This window comes from Copidosoma floridanum, unplaced genomic scaffold, assembly GCF_036245765.1.
Source record: "Copidosoma floridanum isolate Cflo_tuat_1 unplaced genomic scaffold, Cflo_Japanese_pri ptg000030l, whole genome shotgun sequence".
Taxonomy (NCBI): Eukaryota; Metazoa; Arthropoda; class Insecta; order Hymenoptera; family Encyrtidae; genus Copidosoma; species Copidosoma floridanum.
Genome location: NW_028321907.1, coordinates 30,951,638 through 30,968,783, shown reverse-complemented (window position 1 = coordinate 30,968,783; position 17,146 = coordinate 30,951,638). Strand labels below are relative to the sequence as shown.

At 37.4% G+C, this 17,146-nt stretch overlaps 1 protein-coding gene across 3 annotated transcripts in view; it reads right to left on the bottom strand.

Annotated features, from left to right (window-relative positions):
* The window catches only part of LOC106635889 (WD repeat-containing protein 48), a 161,836-nt gene that overhangs the window by 92,017 nt on the left and 52,673 nt on the right, over positions 1-17,146 (bottom strand). The window lies entirely within an intron of this gene.

The following is a 17,146-nucleotide window of genomic DNA, read 5'->3' as shown; positions in this document are numbered from 1 at the left end:
AAATGCTAATTTATCTATGTAACTTATACGCATACATGCATATAAGTTACATAGTTAGGCATTAATAAAAAAGTGTCGAACTATACCAGAGCCACTCAGGCGACATTCCAGTGGCTTGCACGGGAAAAGCGCGTGCATCTGCAGCTCGAAATCACGTGCGTGTACGTACCGTTTTTTTTGCTGTCTGCGCACGTTGTTTTGCGCTTTTACCACGCACGCTGTTTTCGCCAGCAGCACTGCACCACTTTTAGCTGGGACAGAATATCTCCGTGTAGAGGGGATCATCCTTGATAGATTTTCTATGCTTTTCTCTTCTATACATCTGATTTGTTCGGGTGCGAAAGAAGTTCGTGACGTTACGTGACGTGACGTGATGTTTATGAAAACGTTTTACCTCTTAATCAACACGTGTTCGCTGTACGTATGTTACGTACTGCAATAATGCATTTTTTCATTAAATAAAACTAATTTTACTACTTACATTCCTATAAGTATCCAACGTACTGTGGTTTGATGGAACTTTATTTGGCTTCTCTCCAAACAAATCCTGGAATTCTTTTGAGTAATCTTTTTTAAATGGAACTGTAGTTCTGACGTGTTGCTGTTTTTCATTCAATAGTTTTATCTTTATACAATAAACACACGCCAACTTTCTTATTTGCTTTATTAGTCGTGTAACGAAAGTATTTTTGGTAACTTTTTTTTGTAGGTTTATCATCACACAAAATATCTTTTGACACATTTTATTTTCAAAATTTGTGGCACTTTTGGATGGGTGACTTTCTATTTTTCCATTATGTTCAAGTTTAGATTTTTTTAGTACCTTTCTTAAACTTATTCGAAATCACTACTAATTTTAACGATTATTACAAAAAAATTAATGTCGAACAAAAAATTTAAAAAAATCAAACGGTATAGAGGAGGTGATGCGTGTGCTTTCTGCTATAATAGCAGAGAAGAACTATGCGACAAACTGTATGAGGCGACAACTGAGACGCTAATATGCATCACTCAATACAACCACGATACTTCTAAGGAGGCTCGGTAGTTCTAACGAGCGGGGGGTGGAGAGAGGGAGAACACAGGTCTATTTTTCTGCTACTGCTTGCAACGAGCAAAAAAATTGGTGGTCCAAAACGCTATATAGATTGGGAAGTGGGGAAGGATTTAAGGTATATTGACAACCGGCGCGGTGGAGCAGCGCTGTTGAGGTGGCTCATCATCTTTGTACTATCCATTTGTGTGACATTCGACTATTACACCTGAAAACATTGAGTAGTAGGCTTAACATGTATACCTTTAAATACGAATCCGCTTGTTTACGCTTTTGTCCACCTTCGGTTTCCGTTTTTCAGCGCGTTATATATTTTTTTTTCACTTGGCAACCTTAGACTTTCGCGATTTCCTTAGAAGAAAGATTATTTAAACAACCTGTTTCCAGTTTTCGTAGCATGTGGCTCGATATTTAGCCTAAAAAAGTCAAAACTTTTGGTGACAAAATCAAAATGCCTTATAAAACTAATGTTAAAATTTTGAATTTTAAATTAGTTTTTTTTTTTTTAATTTGGTTTGGCAACATGCTCTGAAATTTGAACTGTACATCAATTGAGTAATACTTTACCATAGATTTTAATTTGGGTGCAATAGCTCGACTTTTAAAAAGGTGATGAGCCACCTTAATTAAAGTTCAATTCCATCGATCACAAATGTAAATCAACATTCAGCGCGGTTAGTACTGATCGGTGACCGTTCAGTTCTCACTATTTCGCTTTTTTTCTGTGAACTATAAGGATCGATTAACTGTTCAAACATCCAGTCAAGACTTAGGTAACATCGGTTACCCCTGTCTTATTCCTCTTTCGTTGTTACTCTCCCAAGTGTCGAGTACCACGAAAGAAAGGACGTATGACACTATCATATATATAAAAAAAGCTAGATTAACCACCGATTTGTTGCTTGTCGCAAGCGTGAAAATAGACTTTTGGACACTGTGAAAGGATACTAGTTGTAGTTTTATGCCTAAGAACGTCCTGCTACTTTATCACGGAAAATTCAGTTGTGCACAAATCGCTTGCACTGAAAAAATTTTTAATTATAGTATAAAGAAAAAATTTTGCACAAAAAATTACGTATTAAAAATTATAAACTATTATGTGTATTATAATTACTATTTTTTAGTACTTTTTTGCTTTTTGTACATAGTAATAGTAAATCATTTTAAAAATCGTAACCGTTCTATGAAATCATCGTTAAATTAAAATTAAAACTATTTTTTGTCACTAATTCTTAAATGAAAATTTAAACCAAGAGCTCGAGACAAGATCAAGACAAGACCAAGATAGTGCTTGTCAAGACCAAGACTAGAGGTGATCTAACAAGATTTTTCAAGATTAATACAATAGTTTAACAAATATTGTCTTGTCTTGCTTTTGTGCAGCCCTAGTGCTAAGTGTGGGGTCTGGTAGGAGTCGGAATTTTTTAATCTTTTATTGCACGCGTTTCAAAAAAATTTCTCCGAGAAGCACACATAGTGCAGTGCCGCGAGAATACGACGATTGAAAATCGGGAAGCCAAAGAGCCGATTATAGACGACAGTTCCGGTCATATTTAACAAGCAGCGGTGATAACAGCCTAAAAGCTAACCGAACCAGGATACCATTTTCAGATAATTCCAGGATCAAGGAAACAAGCGGTGAGCACTGAAGGGAAATGGTAGGCAAAATTTAATTCTTATTGGTGTGCATATCTACGATCACGTAAGTACGTTTATAATAAAATTCATTTTATCCCTTACCTCCGAGGTAAGATAGGGAAAGCACTTACTAGGCAAATATTAGGTCGTGGAAAATTTTTATTATTGATATATATTTGTTATTTCGTTTGCTTTTCTTTTTAGTGTTATTTGAAAAAAAAAAAAAAAACCCAAAACAAAAATCACGCAAAATAACAGACTTAAATAAGCAGTGGGCTAGAAAAATTTTTGCACAATGAACGTAAATCAAAGGGATTTCATTAGTAGGCTTGGTTAAACACAGGAAACATCCAGAAATTACAACTCACATCCATATCGACTGAAAAATTTATTACCATTTCTATTATCATTTTTTTTAAAGGTAGTAGACAACATATTTTCCAAAAAATTTTTTTCTTATTTACCACTAAACTAGAACACAGGATAAAATCGAAGAAACTAAGTGAAAGACGAATACCGCTTTTGTACTCTCTTACTTTGCCTTCTACAATTTTTTTTTTTCTCTTGTGCGATTATTATTAAGCTGCGACGTAAGTAATTGAACGCAGCCCCGCAACTGTAGGAGAACACATAAGATCTAGTATCATCAAAAAGGAAGATACGACTCACAATATACATAAAAAAAAAAAGTAGGGAAGAAAAATGATTTATTTTAGCGAAATGACCCATGAGTCGGAAAACGATAACGAGGACCCGGGTGATAATATGATACCCGAAATGAGCAGGCCAGGGCCCAGTAAAAAGCAGCAAAGGGAAAGTATGACTGAATAAATGTTAGAATTGGAGCTAGAACCAGAAGGGTGTGAAAAACTCGATGCCTTAGACGAAAAAACTAAAGCAATAGTGATGGGCTTATTTTCAAAAATTAGAGCGATGATAAGGAAGCAGAGAAGGTGAATGTCCCTCATAAGGTGGTCACAGAGACCATTCGAAATTCGCCACCGATAGGTAGGGATCACAGAGATATATCTGGTGACACAGACGTAAACATAGGACGCATGAACAAAGAAGCGGGTTTTCTTTCTGGCGGACGAGTCAGCGAGTGAAATGCGAGGAGAGCTGAATAGATATGCGGAGCTCGAACAGACAAAACAAACATGCTACTGACGCAATAGGGCATGACAGGGAAACCGGAGTGGCCGACTTCCATTGCATCTTGTTACGAATATAAAGGGTCAAGAAACCCCGGCGTGGGAGACGTACATAAATAATCTACAGCTATGGGACAGAATGAAAGATATGAGAGAGTAACTTGAAAAAATGGAAGAAGCCGCGTTTAGGGTAACGGTACCACCACTAACTAATAGCCACACAAATTGGGCCGATTCGGATACGAATAGGTATAGACTACGAAATGATATAGTACATACATTTCCTCAATGTGTAGAAGATACACACTACACATAATCATTACCACCCACGCAAACCACAGAACGCGCAACTAAACATTCTGCCCACGCTCAGTCATATGGCAATCAACATTCCGTTCTTTGATAAAGATCCAATCAACCTGCCACTATTTAAAAGAATGGTAAAGATGACTGCGGAAAGGGTGGGCGCAAAAAATGAATTATTTTCCCTTGGCACACTAGCGAGCAGACTATAGGGAAAAGCGGCTGAACATTTCGCGCCCAGACTGGCTCAATTTGCGACAGTTCAGGAATTTCTTCGGAAACTTGCAATGAGATATGGGAGCATAAATAATTTGGACACGCTGATAGCACAGCTGAAGATAACACGACAGCAAAACCGGGAATCCATAGAGGACTACGGCGGAAGAGTACAAGGATTGTGTAACAGGCTGACGATCCTGCACGATTCGAATCCAAGACTACTCCCTATTCAGAAGCAGGTTCTGAAAGAAATCACAGAAGCAGAGGCAGTAAAGCAATTTACATATAGCTTGCACCCAACATACAGATGTAAGATTACATGCTTAAACCCGAGGACCCTCTGCAAAGCAATTATAGAAGCGCTGAAAATAGAAAGCAACCATAGCTTACAGCATGCAATAGCAGTACGTGCACTGCCCGCACACAATAAAGCAACAACCGAGTAGAGGCTGATATTAAACCTGGCAAATATAGGAGAAAGAACAACAGAAATCACTAATGAAGCACAAGGAGCAGCAGCAGCAAACGTTAAACGATGTATATACTGCGACGGCCAAACCGGGCATTCAGTCAAGGAATGCTAAAAACTGCGCGCAATGATGAACGACAGAAAAATGACAAGAGATAACGGGAGGGAACAAAAAGGAAACTGCAATTATTGTCAGAGACCGGGACACTACGCGAGAGACTGACGCTCACGTAAGCAAGACAGGGACCCAAGGGAACAGACAGCGAAACAAGGGGCACAACCAACCCATAGATAACACTAATACCAACAAAAACGCCTATAATTACGGTAACGAAAAAGATATTTCTCACAACTATAATGATAATAATTATAACAGGGGCTATAACAATGGCCTAACAGAGCCTTATAACGGGAATAATAACTACTAAAACAGGAATAACAACTACAATAACAGAAACAACAATTACAATACTGGAAATAACAGAAATAACAATTATAACAGTAAAAATAGTAATTATAGTGATAGGAATTATTACAATAACAGGTACAATGAATACAATCCCACAGGCAGTAATTATTACACCAACCGCGGCTACGGTGATTCGTATAATAACAACAGGGAAACATTTAACCGTTATGGAAACAACAATAAGAATCAAGACAGCAGGAACGGCTATAACAGGGACCCAGTTAGGAACGGGCCACCGCAGGATGGGGGCCCACAGCAGCGAGAAAACGGCGGATACGATCCTGACAATAGGAGAGACGCACCCGCAGCTTTAAACTCGCAAGATGTTCGGCGTGCTCCTCAAACGTCGAACATGAATTAGAGAAAGAAACGGAGAAAAGCGTGTCCGGCGAGAGAGAGGCCGCAAGAGGCGGAGCAAAAAATAGTAGAGGCAGAATCGCACATGAACAGCCCGAGTACTTACGCAGTGCAGGGAAGTATAGAATGCAATACTGCAGAGTGCGAAGACACTCTTACACAACAGGGGGGCAGACGCACGAGAAAAGGCAGGAGGGCCCGCAGAAAGAGTAATCGGATAAAGGCGCCAGACACATATATAGAGAATGACGAACCCAAGCTTTCAGAGTGTGACGAAGAAACAGAGCAGCTTCCCAAAATAACTATAAAACTTTCGGGAACAGGGCATATGCCACCATCGGTCCAGTTACAGGGACCACAGTTAAAGAATGGAAAGGCGACTTTTTATGTGGATACAGGTGCAGAGATTTCGATTGTAAAGGAAAATTTTCCTAGCACAGACATGCTAATAGACAGTAGGTATCGAGTGGCTATTATCAGCGTGACTCATGGAGCACGCAAAACACTGGACACAGTACAGGCTTAGTTGCACGGATTATAGTGCACATTACATGTCGTCCCCCATGACTTTCCTATTAACGCGAAAGAAATCATAATATGGGATACTTTTAAGTGATACCGCGTCCAGATAAGCGCCGCCGAGGATATGATAAGATTAGATGATGTGGAGATACTACTGTTAAAGCCGGAGTGTTTTAAAATACCTGCAAAATTGAGACAAATAATTTACGTGCGAATAATAAAAAGCAGAAATGAATCAGAAAATGGCTGGATACCCCTCCAAGAGATAGAGAAAGGAATATTATTTGGAAACTTTATAGCCAGAAATATTCAAGGGAAATTAGTCGTAGAATGCATTAATATGAGTGACGAGATAAAATACGAGCCTGTTCCGGAAGTAGAGCTGCTGGATCACGAAGAAATTTAGCGAGATTACTCAGAAGACGTTGAAGGGGGCAATGTCGAAAGCTTGGGGGAAGCAGTGATAAGGTTATTTAATGAGGAAAAAAATTATGATAAAGAAAAAACGGAAAATTTTTCGAAAAACGAAGAGGAGTTAGAAAAACAAAAAACTTGTAGACACAGCCAGTTGCAACGATGAAGAAATAGAACATGTGAGAAGACTGATGAAGTCAAACCCTTACGTATTTGGCTTTGATGGAGAACCTCTTAAGGCAACATACCTATTAAAACATCAAATTATAAAAACGTCGGATAAGCCCAGTGTGGCAAGAAGATTTAGATATCCACCAGCGATAAGGGATCAGATGAAAATCGAAATAAAGAAGATGCTTGAACAAGGGATAATTGGACCCTCCATCGCACCATATAGCACGAACACCTGGATAGTGGCAAAACAACCGGGGCCAAACAATGAAAAAAGGGTGAAAGTAGTCACGGGTTTTCAACTACTAAACAATGTTACGGAAGGTTTATGTTACCCGCTACCGTTTCAGAGTTATGTCTTAGAGAACCTAGCGTCGGCACGTTACATCACGGTAGTGGATCTCAAATCATGATTTTTCCAGGTAGAAATACACAAAGACGGTGCACATAAGACAGCATTTTTAGGTCTAGACGGGCACTACCAATACAAAAGAATGCCAATGGGGTGCAAGGACTCGCCAAACACATTTCTAGGGGCTATTGCACTAGCACTCGCAGGATTACAAGGCCATAAAATAGAAGTGTATCTTGATGACATAACGGTCTTTGCCCTTACCTTGACAAACATGAGAGACGATTCACGAAACTATTCAAACGGCTAGCAGATGCAAACCTCACGATTGAACCTAAAAAGTGTCAATTCTTAAAAAAAGAAGCGAAAGTGCTCTGTCACATTGTAGGCAATAGACAAATAATGACTGACCCCAAGAAATTTGAAGCGGCTAGAATTTATCCTCGACCATCGAACGTAAAGAAAGTAAAAAAATTTTTAGGATTCGTAGGATACTACAGGAAATTTGTCAGAAATTATGCACGAATTGCCCAGCCTACATCGAGTCTCCTAAAAGCAGGCACTGTATTTAAATGGGATGACCAAGAGGAGAAGGCATTTAAAACTCTCGTAGATACACTGTGCAGTAGACCTGTACTCATCGCCCCAGATTTGGAAAAACCCTTTGTCGTCACGACGGACGCATCAGATTACGCTATCAGAGCGATTCTTAGTCAGGGAGAGATTGGAAAAGATAGACCGTGCGAGTACGCGTCTCGCTGCCTTAAAGGGAGCGAACTTCGCTACCCGACATATGACGAGGAATTGTTGGCAATTGTATTTGCAAAAGAACAATTTAAAACATATTTATACGGACGCAAGTTTACGGTGGTTACAGATCACAAGCCGCTTCAGCACTTTCATTTGTCTAAAAAACCTGACATCCGCTTTAACAGACTTAAAGCGGAACTGAGAGGGTATGAGTTCGAAGTTATATACCGCCCGAGCGTAAACAATAGACCTCCTGATGCATTATCACGAAACCCAGTACTTCAAGAGGGGAAAGTGAATTCTGAACGGCCTTACCAAGAGCTATATCAGCTGGCGGACGAACAAGAGAATGAAGAACTGGCTAATAGCGATGGACCTCCAGCGCGCATATTTAAAATACGGGCAACTCTTAGGAAGAAAATTCAAGGTAAGCCGAAGAAAATAAAAGTCCATTGTACCGATTCAGAAAACTCGAACGTCATAATACAGAAAAAGAAGCGATATTTCGGTGAGAATATTAAAAAAGGTTTAGATATAAGTACAGAAGGTCAAGAAAACGTCGATGCGGACTCTCAATCAGAGGAGTCTTACGAAAAGAATCCACCGCCACAGCAAGCACTGAAGGGGCAAAACGAATAAGAAACACGAGATGCTGCAAATAAAGGACTTATTTAACAGGGGCCAGCAGACGGAAAATTAGGCGTAATCATAAAAGAACTAGGCTTTTGAAAGGGTATAACGGCTACAAGCACGCCAGCATTATTAGAACAAAAAGAAAAATTACGAAAAGCACGTAAACGACAACTTGACACTTTGCACAGACACAAACCACGTTTTTCAGCCACGCAACTTACGACGTACCCGTGAAAAGAAATAATAATAGCGAATTGTGACACACCATTACCTAGCGTTGCAAATGAAAATTAAGAGTTAATTACAGAAGAGCAAAGAACTGATATAAAAGAAAAAGAAGGAAGCACGAAACAAGCGAAGGAATTTGCAACAGACAAACAAGAAGAACCGAATATACATGACTTATTGGAGGGAAGGTCTGATAAATTGCGAGCCTTAGTTATGATTGACATTAAAAAGCAAGATGTAGAAGGCAGACCAGGGATGAGGATAGATGTGTGGGAGCGTAGCGATATAGTAACGACAGACAAAGCAGCGCTACGCACAAGAGACGAAGTAAACGAAAACACACATAATAAGAGGAGTATGGCTCAGTTAGAGAAAAATGGGAACACGGTACAAAACGAACGCGATGAGCAGCTAGACAAAGTTACACTTCCAGATAAATGGCTAGAATATTTGAAAGACGAAACGCGAAGAAAAGCTTGTTAATGCGCACAACCTGGTAGTACTCTGGCAAAAATATCGGAAATACCATCCAACCCGCTCGGAAACTGTTTGTTTCATAGCCTTTTATAGTTGTACGAACTCGATATCTTAACTACTGAGTTACGAATGATTTTGCGCAATTCTAATTTATTAGAAAGATGCAGAGAGCCGGAAGAAACAAAAAAAATTTTGGAGTCACAAACAATGTATGGGAACAGCGATTTTACTTATCAGTTCTCTCAAGAATTTAAGAAAAATATTTGTGTATATTTTGCATTAACTAATAGAAATTATATTTACACTCATTACATTGCTACGACAGACGGTGAATTTGGCTATTTTTATCTAGAAGACGTAGGTGAAAATGCACATTATATGCCTCTTATACAAGTTTCTAGCACGATAAATACAGATCTTGAGTCAGGGGTAGAGACCCCACGAAAAGACCGTAGCAGTAGTGAAGGAAGTGGGAAGTGTAAGCATAGGTCCGAACTAGACAAGAGAGTGGACAGAGGCAAGCGGGGTAAGGAGGACAAAAGTCATTCAGAAAAAGAGCAAGACACTTTCGAAACAGCAGCGGATACAAGTAAGCATACGGAAAAACGGGGAGAGAAAATAAGCAGCGACGACGACAGCAATGAAAGTACAGCAGAAGAAGAAAAAGAGCAAGCCAACGATTTAAATAACGCGCTATGCGACACAGAAAGCGAGAACGAAGTCAACACAGTCATATACTCACCATCGATGGAAAAATATAGAGTGTGCAAAACACGCCTACCATTGGCAAGGCCACCATGGGCACCAAAAGAGGGGGAAGAAACACTCTTATTACAAAAACTAACACAGGATTGAGGGCCACCCATTTAAGTACTTAGACAATCTAGCGTTTATGACGATAACAGAAGCAGTACCTAACACAGAGGTCATAGATGCGCTGCACGAGAGGGGATACGTTAATCCGACACGCATGAATAACGAAGAAAAAAGCATAGGAGAAACTAAAATAATAAATGTAAGGAGAATAAAAACCATGCACATGTATGTAAAGCAGCATTTTGAAGAAACCACGCTTAAAACAAACATTAAAAAATGTATTAAGGCTCTTAAAGAGGTAATATTAGCAAATGAAATAAAAACGATTGGTATCATTAGGAACCTAGCTATCCTCAATCTGATCCAGTGGAGATACTTAGTCGATACCTGTGAGGAAATATTCAATGATATTAGACTAGCAGAAGTACTCTACACAAACACTCTGGTAATTTCACCAGCACATGAAAGATTTAAAATCATTAGAGAATACCACGAAGCGGCAATAGGTGGACATAGGCGAATTAATAAGACATGTAACAGGATCGCCAAAGACTACTACTGGAGAAACATGCGCCTGGATATGAGCCAAGTCATCTTGGGATGTACATCATGCCAAACGAAAAAACTTGTCCGAATTGAAACGAAACAAGCCATGCTTACCACTGACACACCGAGTAGACCATTCGAAGAAATTTTTTTTAGACTTCTACGGGCGCGTCAATAAACCCTCAGCAAATTAGTATACACATATTTTATCTATACAAGATTGCCTAACAAAATTTATAGTTCTCACACTTGTAAAGAGAGCAACAGCCGAAGAAACGGTAAGAGCGATAACAGATAAGTTTATAGCAAACTTTGGGCCACCGGAACATTTATTGTCGGACCGAGGCACTCATTTCATAAACAAAAGTATGGATGAACTTGCAAGGCTGTTTAAAATAGACAAAATGGGCAGCACAGCATTTCACTCACAAACGAACGGCGCCATTGAACGTATGCATCATACTCTCATGAAATATATCAAGGCCTACGTAGAACAAAATGATCACTGGGAAGAACATTTACCTACGTGCATGCACTCAAACAATACCACGGACCATCAGAGTACGGGATACTCACCGCTCGAACAAGTTTTTGGGCAAAGAGCAAGAACACCATCCAGTATCAAACTGCCACCGAAGTGCCAAACTTCGAATGAATATTTTAAAGAGTTAGTTGAGACCCTGACGTCGAAAAAGCACGTATGGTAAAGGCACCGCCAGAGAATGCAAGCAGGATGAGGGACACGACGATACGGACTTGAACATTTAACTTCGCTTGAAATTTTTGCGGCCCATGGACGCAGCGCGAAAATAAAACAGATAGGAGGGATCAATAAGGTTTACGAAACAATTTTTTGCGGCCCCCGGATGCGCCGCCAACTAGATATATACGTATATTAGACTCAGATACGCAAGCTCACGGAAAAAAATATAATGGGGAGGTACGCATGAACAAAGCATTAATAACATCAATCAATAGTAGAATTTGCATTACATAAATTTAAAAAAAAAAAAACAAAGCAAATGAGGGGCGCGTGTGGCACTTTCTAATGAGGAGATATACTTCAATAAGCGTAGAATTAATTCATAGGATAAATGTACATATTATAGATGGTACAACAGAAAAAATTGTGTATACGTATAGCCTGAGATAAACATGTAAATTTAAATGAATATATGCGAGAGGTACAAAAAAAATGAACGTTAAATTAGCAAACGAAAAAGTGTATGAACAAATAACAATTTCTTTTTGTAACCCACTGACATCATTATTGTAGAGGAAAAACTTATTTTAGCAATTATCGTTAGGTAGAGAGAAGCATGGAGAAATCAAAGTAAAATAAATTAAGCAATCGCAGGAAAAAATATTCATTCTTTAACAGGCCCACGAGCTCACGTCGAGTACGAGAGGTTAGACCTTGTTTTCTATCTCCCTTCCGTCATCCTTCATCAGTAACAATCCTACTTCTTTCGTCATGATCCGCTGACAATCAAAACGCCTGAAACGACAAACACAGTCGTCATGAAGTATCGAATCGACTGCCACGTCTAAGGCAACGAACAGACTGTTCGTCAAACCGTCTACCTCAGTCAGAATAATTTTGCAAAAACTACATGGACCAGTACTTATTTGTTCATGTAAGGGAGACTAAAAATAATGCAGCCAGTAGTATTTCTGAGAACTTGGCCATCGAAGGACAACGTTACCAGACCACCCTCATTTAAATAGGGTCGTCGATATTGGAGAGAAGGCATACGAATCTACAACCCGCATGCTTAACTGAAAGAAATAAAAGACTATTGCAATCATATAAGATGTTACTTACATAACGATATTGCGCAACAGTGTATGCGAGCTGTTCCTGCTTTTGCAGGAAGAGAAAAAGTAAAATGGCATCCATAAGGACAACACACGGAGATTCTACTGGCGCAAAAAGAAAAAAAATCATGTTGTGACATAAGTAGAGTTGAAGCTTAGCTTTGAGAACTCAGTCAGCCGCGCAAACATCTTAGAAAGTACACTTTCTCTAGACATTAGAGAGGAAAAATAGAAGCTTTGCTGTTGTAAAAAAAAAAAAAAAATAGCGAAAAAGCAGCGAACTAAGGCAGCAAATACGTCTACGGCGTCGAGAGTGAAAGTCGACAAAAAAAAAATACCCTTATAATTCCTTTCCTAAAGCTGACCCCATAAGAAAAAAGAGAGGAATAGTATGAGGTTGACATTATATAATAAAATATATGGATGAAAAATACTGAAAATATGTACGATACAGGTCAAAACTCAAACGCGGAATACACCACTATTAACTGATTTTTTTTGTTTGTTCATACCTCTAAGCTTGTCTCGACTAAAAAAAATACAAGTGACATGTAAGGCAACCAATCGTCAAACTATCTGACTCTACAGTGTTCTTGAATATGTTATATGACCCCACAGGCAAAATGGGACTCATAATATTATAACCGACTATTCACAAACTCAATAAGCAACTTATATGCGCATGTAGAGCCAATGCGAAATAAGGAATAAGGTAATGAAACGTATTTACGATTGAGAATTTTTTTTAAATAAGGGAAAAATACCCATATTGACAAAAACACTAAAGTAAATTAAAATAATTATACAAAAAAAAGAAAAGCAAGAGAATTAAAAGATATTCGTTCATTATTATATAGTCTAAATGTAAGGGGGGAGCCACACTCAAAGCTCAACACTGATAAAAAAGAGGAAAAATAAGAAAAAGGGTATGGTTCATATGGTAATACACTTAAATAGATAGCTATCAATAGAGTATACATAGTGTCTGGGCAAATATGTAGTACACGGACCAAAACGCATGCTCATAGACAGAAATCCGGACTAGCAACTAATAGATAACAGTTTTATGTATTACAGGGTTGATAAATTCAGCAATGGGGTTTCTTTTTCTTATGTATAAGTGCCTTCTCTATCGGGGGCCCTACTACTAATATGTTATAGAGTATCAGCAGGCAGTCAGCGTGAAAACAACTCTGAAAGAGATGGGACCAAGGGAGTAAACTCGTCAGCACTGCAGCCAACATCCATCAAAATGCAGAAGAAGACTCCAAGACCGCAATTTATTATCCCAGTAATAAGCTCGGGAACATCCTTCAAGGGTCGCGAGTCCGCGAAAAACACGTGACGTAATACAGCGATTTTCATTACTAAAGGAAAAATAAATAAAATTAAGGAATATAAAATAATAAGTAATACATAAGTAACATGACGAGTATATTGTAATGGCAAGAATAACTAAGTTTTAACAAAAATTTTGTAATGATAATATAAGTAATAAGGTAATAATATCAGAAGAATAATAATGCCAATAATATTAATGAGAAAAATGAGAATGAGCGCCAGGAGTCGCTTAACTGTATCGGGGGGCACAGTCCATAGGATGAGACTCAGAGAGAATTTTTTTTTCCAATATACGCAATGTCAAGAAAATTATATTAAAGATTAGTAAAAAAAAAAATAATAAAAAAAAAAAAAAAACGAAAAAACTACCTATCGTCGATCACAATACATGGTAATTGTAGCTATTAAGATTATAAGATTAAGCAGACAAAAGCGAGCGCCGGGAGTCGCTCGACTGAGCAGGGGGGGGCAGTCCATAGGACGGAGACAAGAAAGAATTTTTATTCCCAAAATACGTAATGACAGTTAAGTATGTTAAGTTTAATTATATACAAAAAGTACTACCGTCGACCACAACATATTAAGTAAATTAATAAGAAAATAAGTACATATGAGCGCCAGGAGTCGCTCGACTGTATCGGGGGGCGTAGTCCGTGGGACAAAGACAAGAAAGAATTTTCTTTTCTCGTTTATACTAATAGTAAGAAATTTACATGGGAATTTGTTTTTTTCAAATAAACGAATGATAAATAAGTGTATGGGAAATGACAAAATAGGAACTCCATGTAAAATAACGTAATGTACAATTCCAACTTTATTATTTTATATACAAAACAACACTTAATGTAAAGTAATCTTAAGCAGATGCCTAATTCACGGCAATTTCATATATAATTGTAATATAAGGCAAAGTGAATACAAAATCAATATTGTTACACTCAACACACAATAAGAGAAGACTGAATGATTAGAAGAGCGAAAGTATTAATGTAAAGGGAACAGTGGTTCTCTACAATTGAACGGAAGCATCAGTGTGAAATACTAAATTACATAAGCAACACAGACAACAGAATATAGCACAGCACACACACGCATAATCATAAGCAAGTCTACAGGCTCAACTCTGGATAAATTGAAAGGTCAGCATCGTCGAGGGCAACGACTTGTAACATACGATATGCAAGGCATATCATACTGACTCTCCCTAGTAACAGCGAGGCTACTTTATCAAGAAGGCATCGACAGGTGGGGAACAAGCTAATATAAGGCCCAGCGAGCTTCAAATCGCGACAGTCAGGCATTCGCGCATTCGGGAACTGATTCGCGCTCTCGGTTCGGCAGTCGATCGCTATAAAGAGGGTCGGGCGTTACCAAGGGACTCAAGCCTTACCGAATGAAGACGCCGACCAATAACCACGAAAGGATACGGCAAGCCTAGAACGAAGCCACATGCGTAACTGTGCCTAATAGAGGGGTATTTCGAATAAAAGTGTTTAAGAAAGTATATACACTGGTCATTCTCGCGACGCACCTCCTTACCAATATCATCCCTACGTAACAGTTTTATTTAAATCATATTTCATTCAATGTCTAATTAAATTGTGTGACGAAAAAGATACAATTTTACAAGTAAACATATCAAAGAAACTTTTTAAGTGTTTAATATTTCGTTGATATATTCAATTACATATAGGAACAAAAGTTTAATAAATAAAGTAATTGAAAAAAAAATGCATATATATATATATATAATTGTAATTTCTACAAAAGCCGAAAATTGATTAATTTTTCAATATAATACAATAAATTTATTATAACTCAAATATTTCTTCTTACAGAAGATTTTTAATTTCTTCATTTTTTTCAAATTCTTTTTAAATTAATTTGCTATTAAGATATTTGTATCAGGACAAAGCTACTCACTATATATCATAAAAACAATAGTTTCTCGTCAGATAATTATCAAGTTTATCAAAACTTTGAAATAAAGATAAATTTTAGTTGATAATTGGATGATTGTACTGTGCAATAATCTTTTATTGATAAAATATAAATTTTATGTTAACGTCCAATTTGGTCCATCTATTTAAAACATAAGATATACTTATGAATACCTACATGAAGGTAGTAACAGAGAATACATTAAAGTTTGGAAATTGAAAGACCAACGCAATCAAAAAATTTGATAAAACCAATAGTTAAGTTGATGCTAGATACCTAGGTCTGATGGAAGCAGCTTGGAGATTATAAGAATTTCCAATTAGTGATGGAAGTCACACAGTTGTGAATTTAGCTGCTCACCTTATTAATAAACAAAAACTTGTAATTAAAGGAGATTAGATTTGAAGTATTATGAAAAACTACAAAACTCAATTAACAGTTCGGTTTGACTTGAATATACGTGATGACTTAGCGAAATCCGTTAAGTTTGTGAACATTCCAGAATACCACGTATTTCATAGTAAATTATAAATTTAGGGAGAAACAAAGAATGTAATAGAACAGACTGCAATAGGTAGGTTAAACAATATAACTTTAAATGATCATAAAAGATTTAACTCGTACTAAATAAAGTGACTGGTTGAATTTTGTTCAAAGATATAAGAACATAAAAAAAAGTAACACATGAAACGTTAAAATGTATTGCAATTGCAATGGGTTTAATAGATGATGAAAAAAAAATAGATCTCATTTTTTGAGAAGCAACTGCTGTTATATTTTGATATCCGTTGAGACAATGCTTTGCTTGGTTTTTAGTACAAAAAAAACTTAAGGTAACGAAATATAAAATGAATATAAAGAATTTATCAAAAAGAATTTGCCTGATATGATGCTAAAAACAGTTTAGCTCTTTTACATACTAACAAAATTTTAGAACCAGAAGATAAATTGTGTCAGTGCTACAATTGACCTACACCAAAATGAAAGAAGAAAAAGGAATGATCTTGATAAAGAAATACGTTTCAGTAAAGAAATGTTTAACTTAATGTATATAAGTTTCGATAATGAACAGAAAAAATGTCTAACATTATTTGCAAACAAAAAAATGTTATTTTTGGTGGATAGTCCATAAGATGTTATTATATGTATGTATGAAGTCCATCTGTTTGCCTCTTTAGCAGTCTTGAAAAATGTATGAAAAGAACAATCTGTTTAATTAAGTATAATAAACTATTGGTACTTAGTTTGTGGGGAATAGTGGGAGTTGTGGGGAAAAAAGAAAAATTATGGAGGGATATGTGGGGGGGCGTAGTGTTCCAGAAAAATTATAAGAATTTCAAATGGAGGAAAGTGTAGTTTTATAAGACCGAAGATTTCAGATTGATGTCCAAAAGGAAATGTGTAATAAAAGTGAGATTTTTATTTTATTTCGATGATCTTACCGCACTATGATGGAGTATATATATACATAAGCACG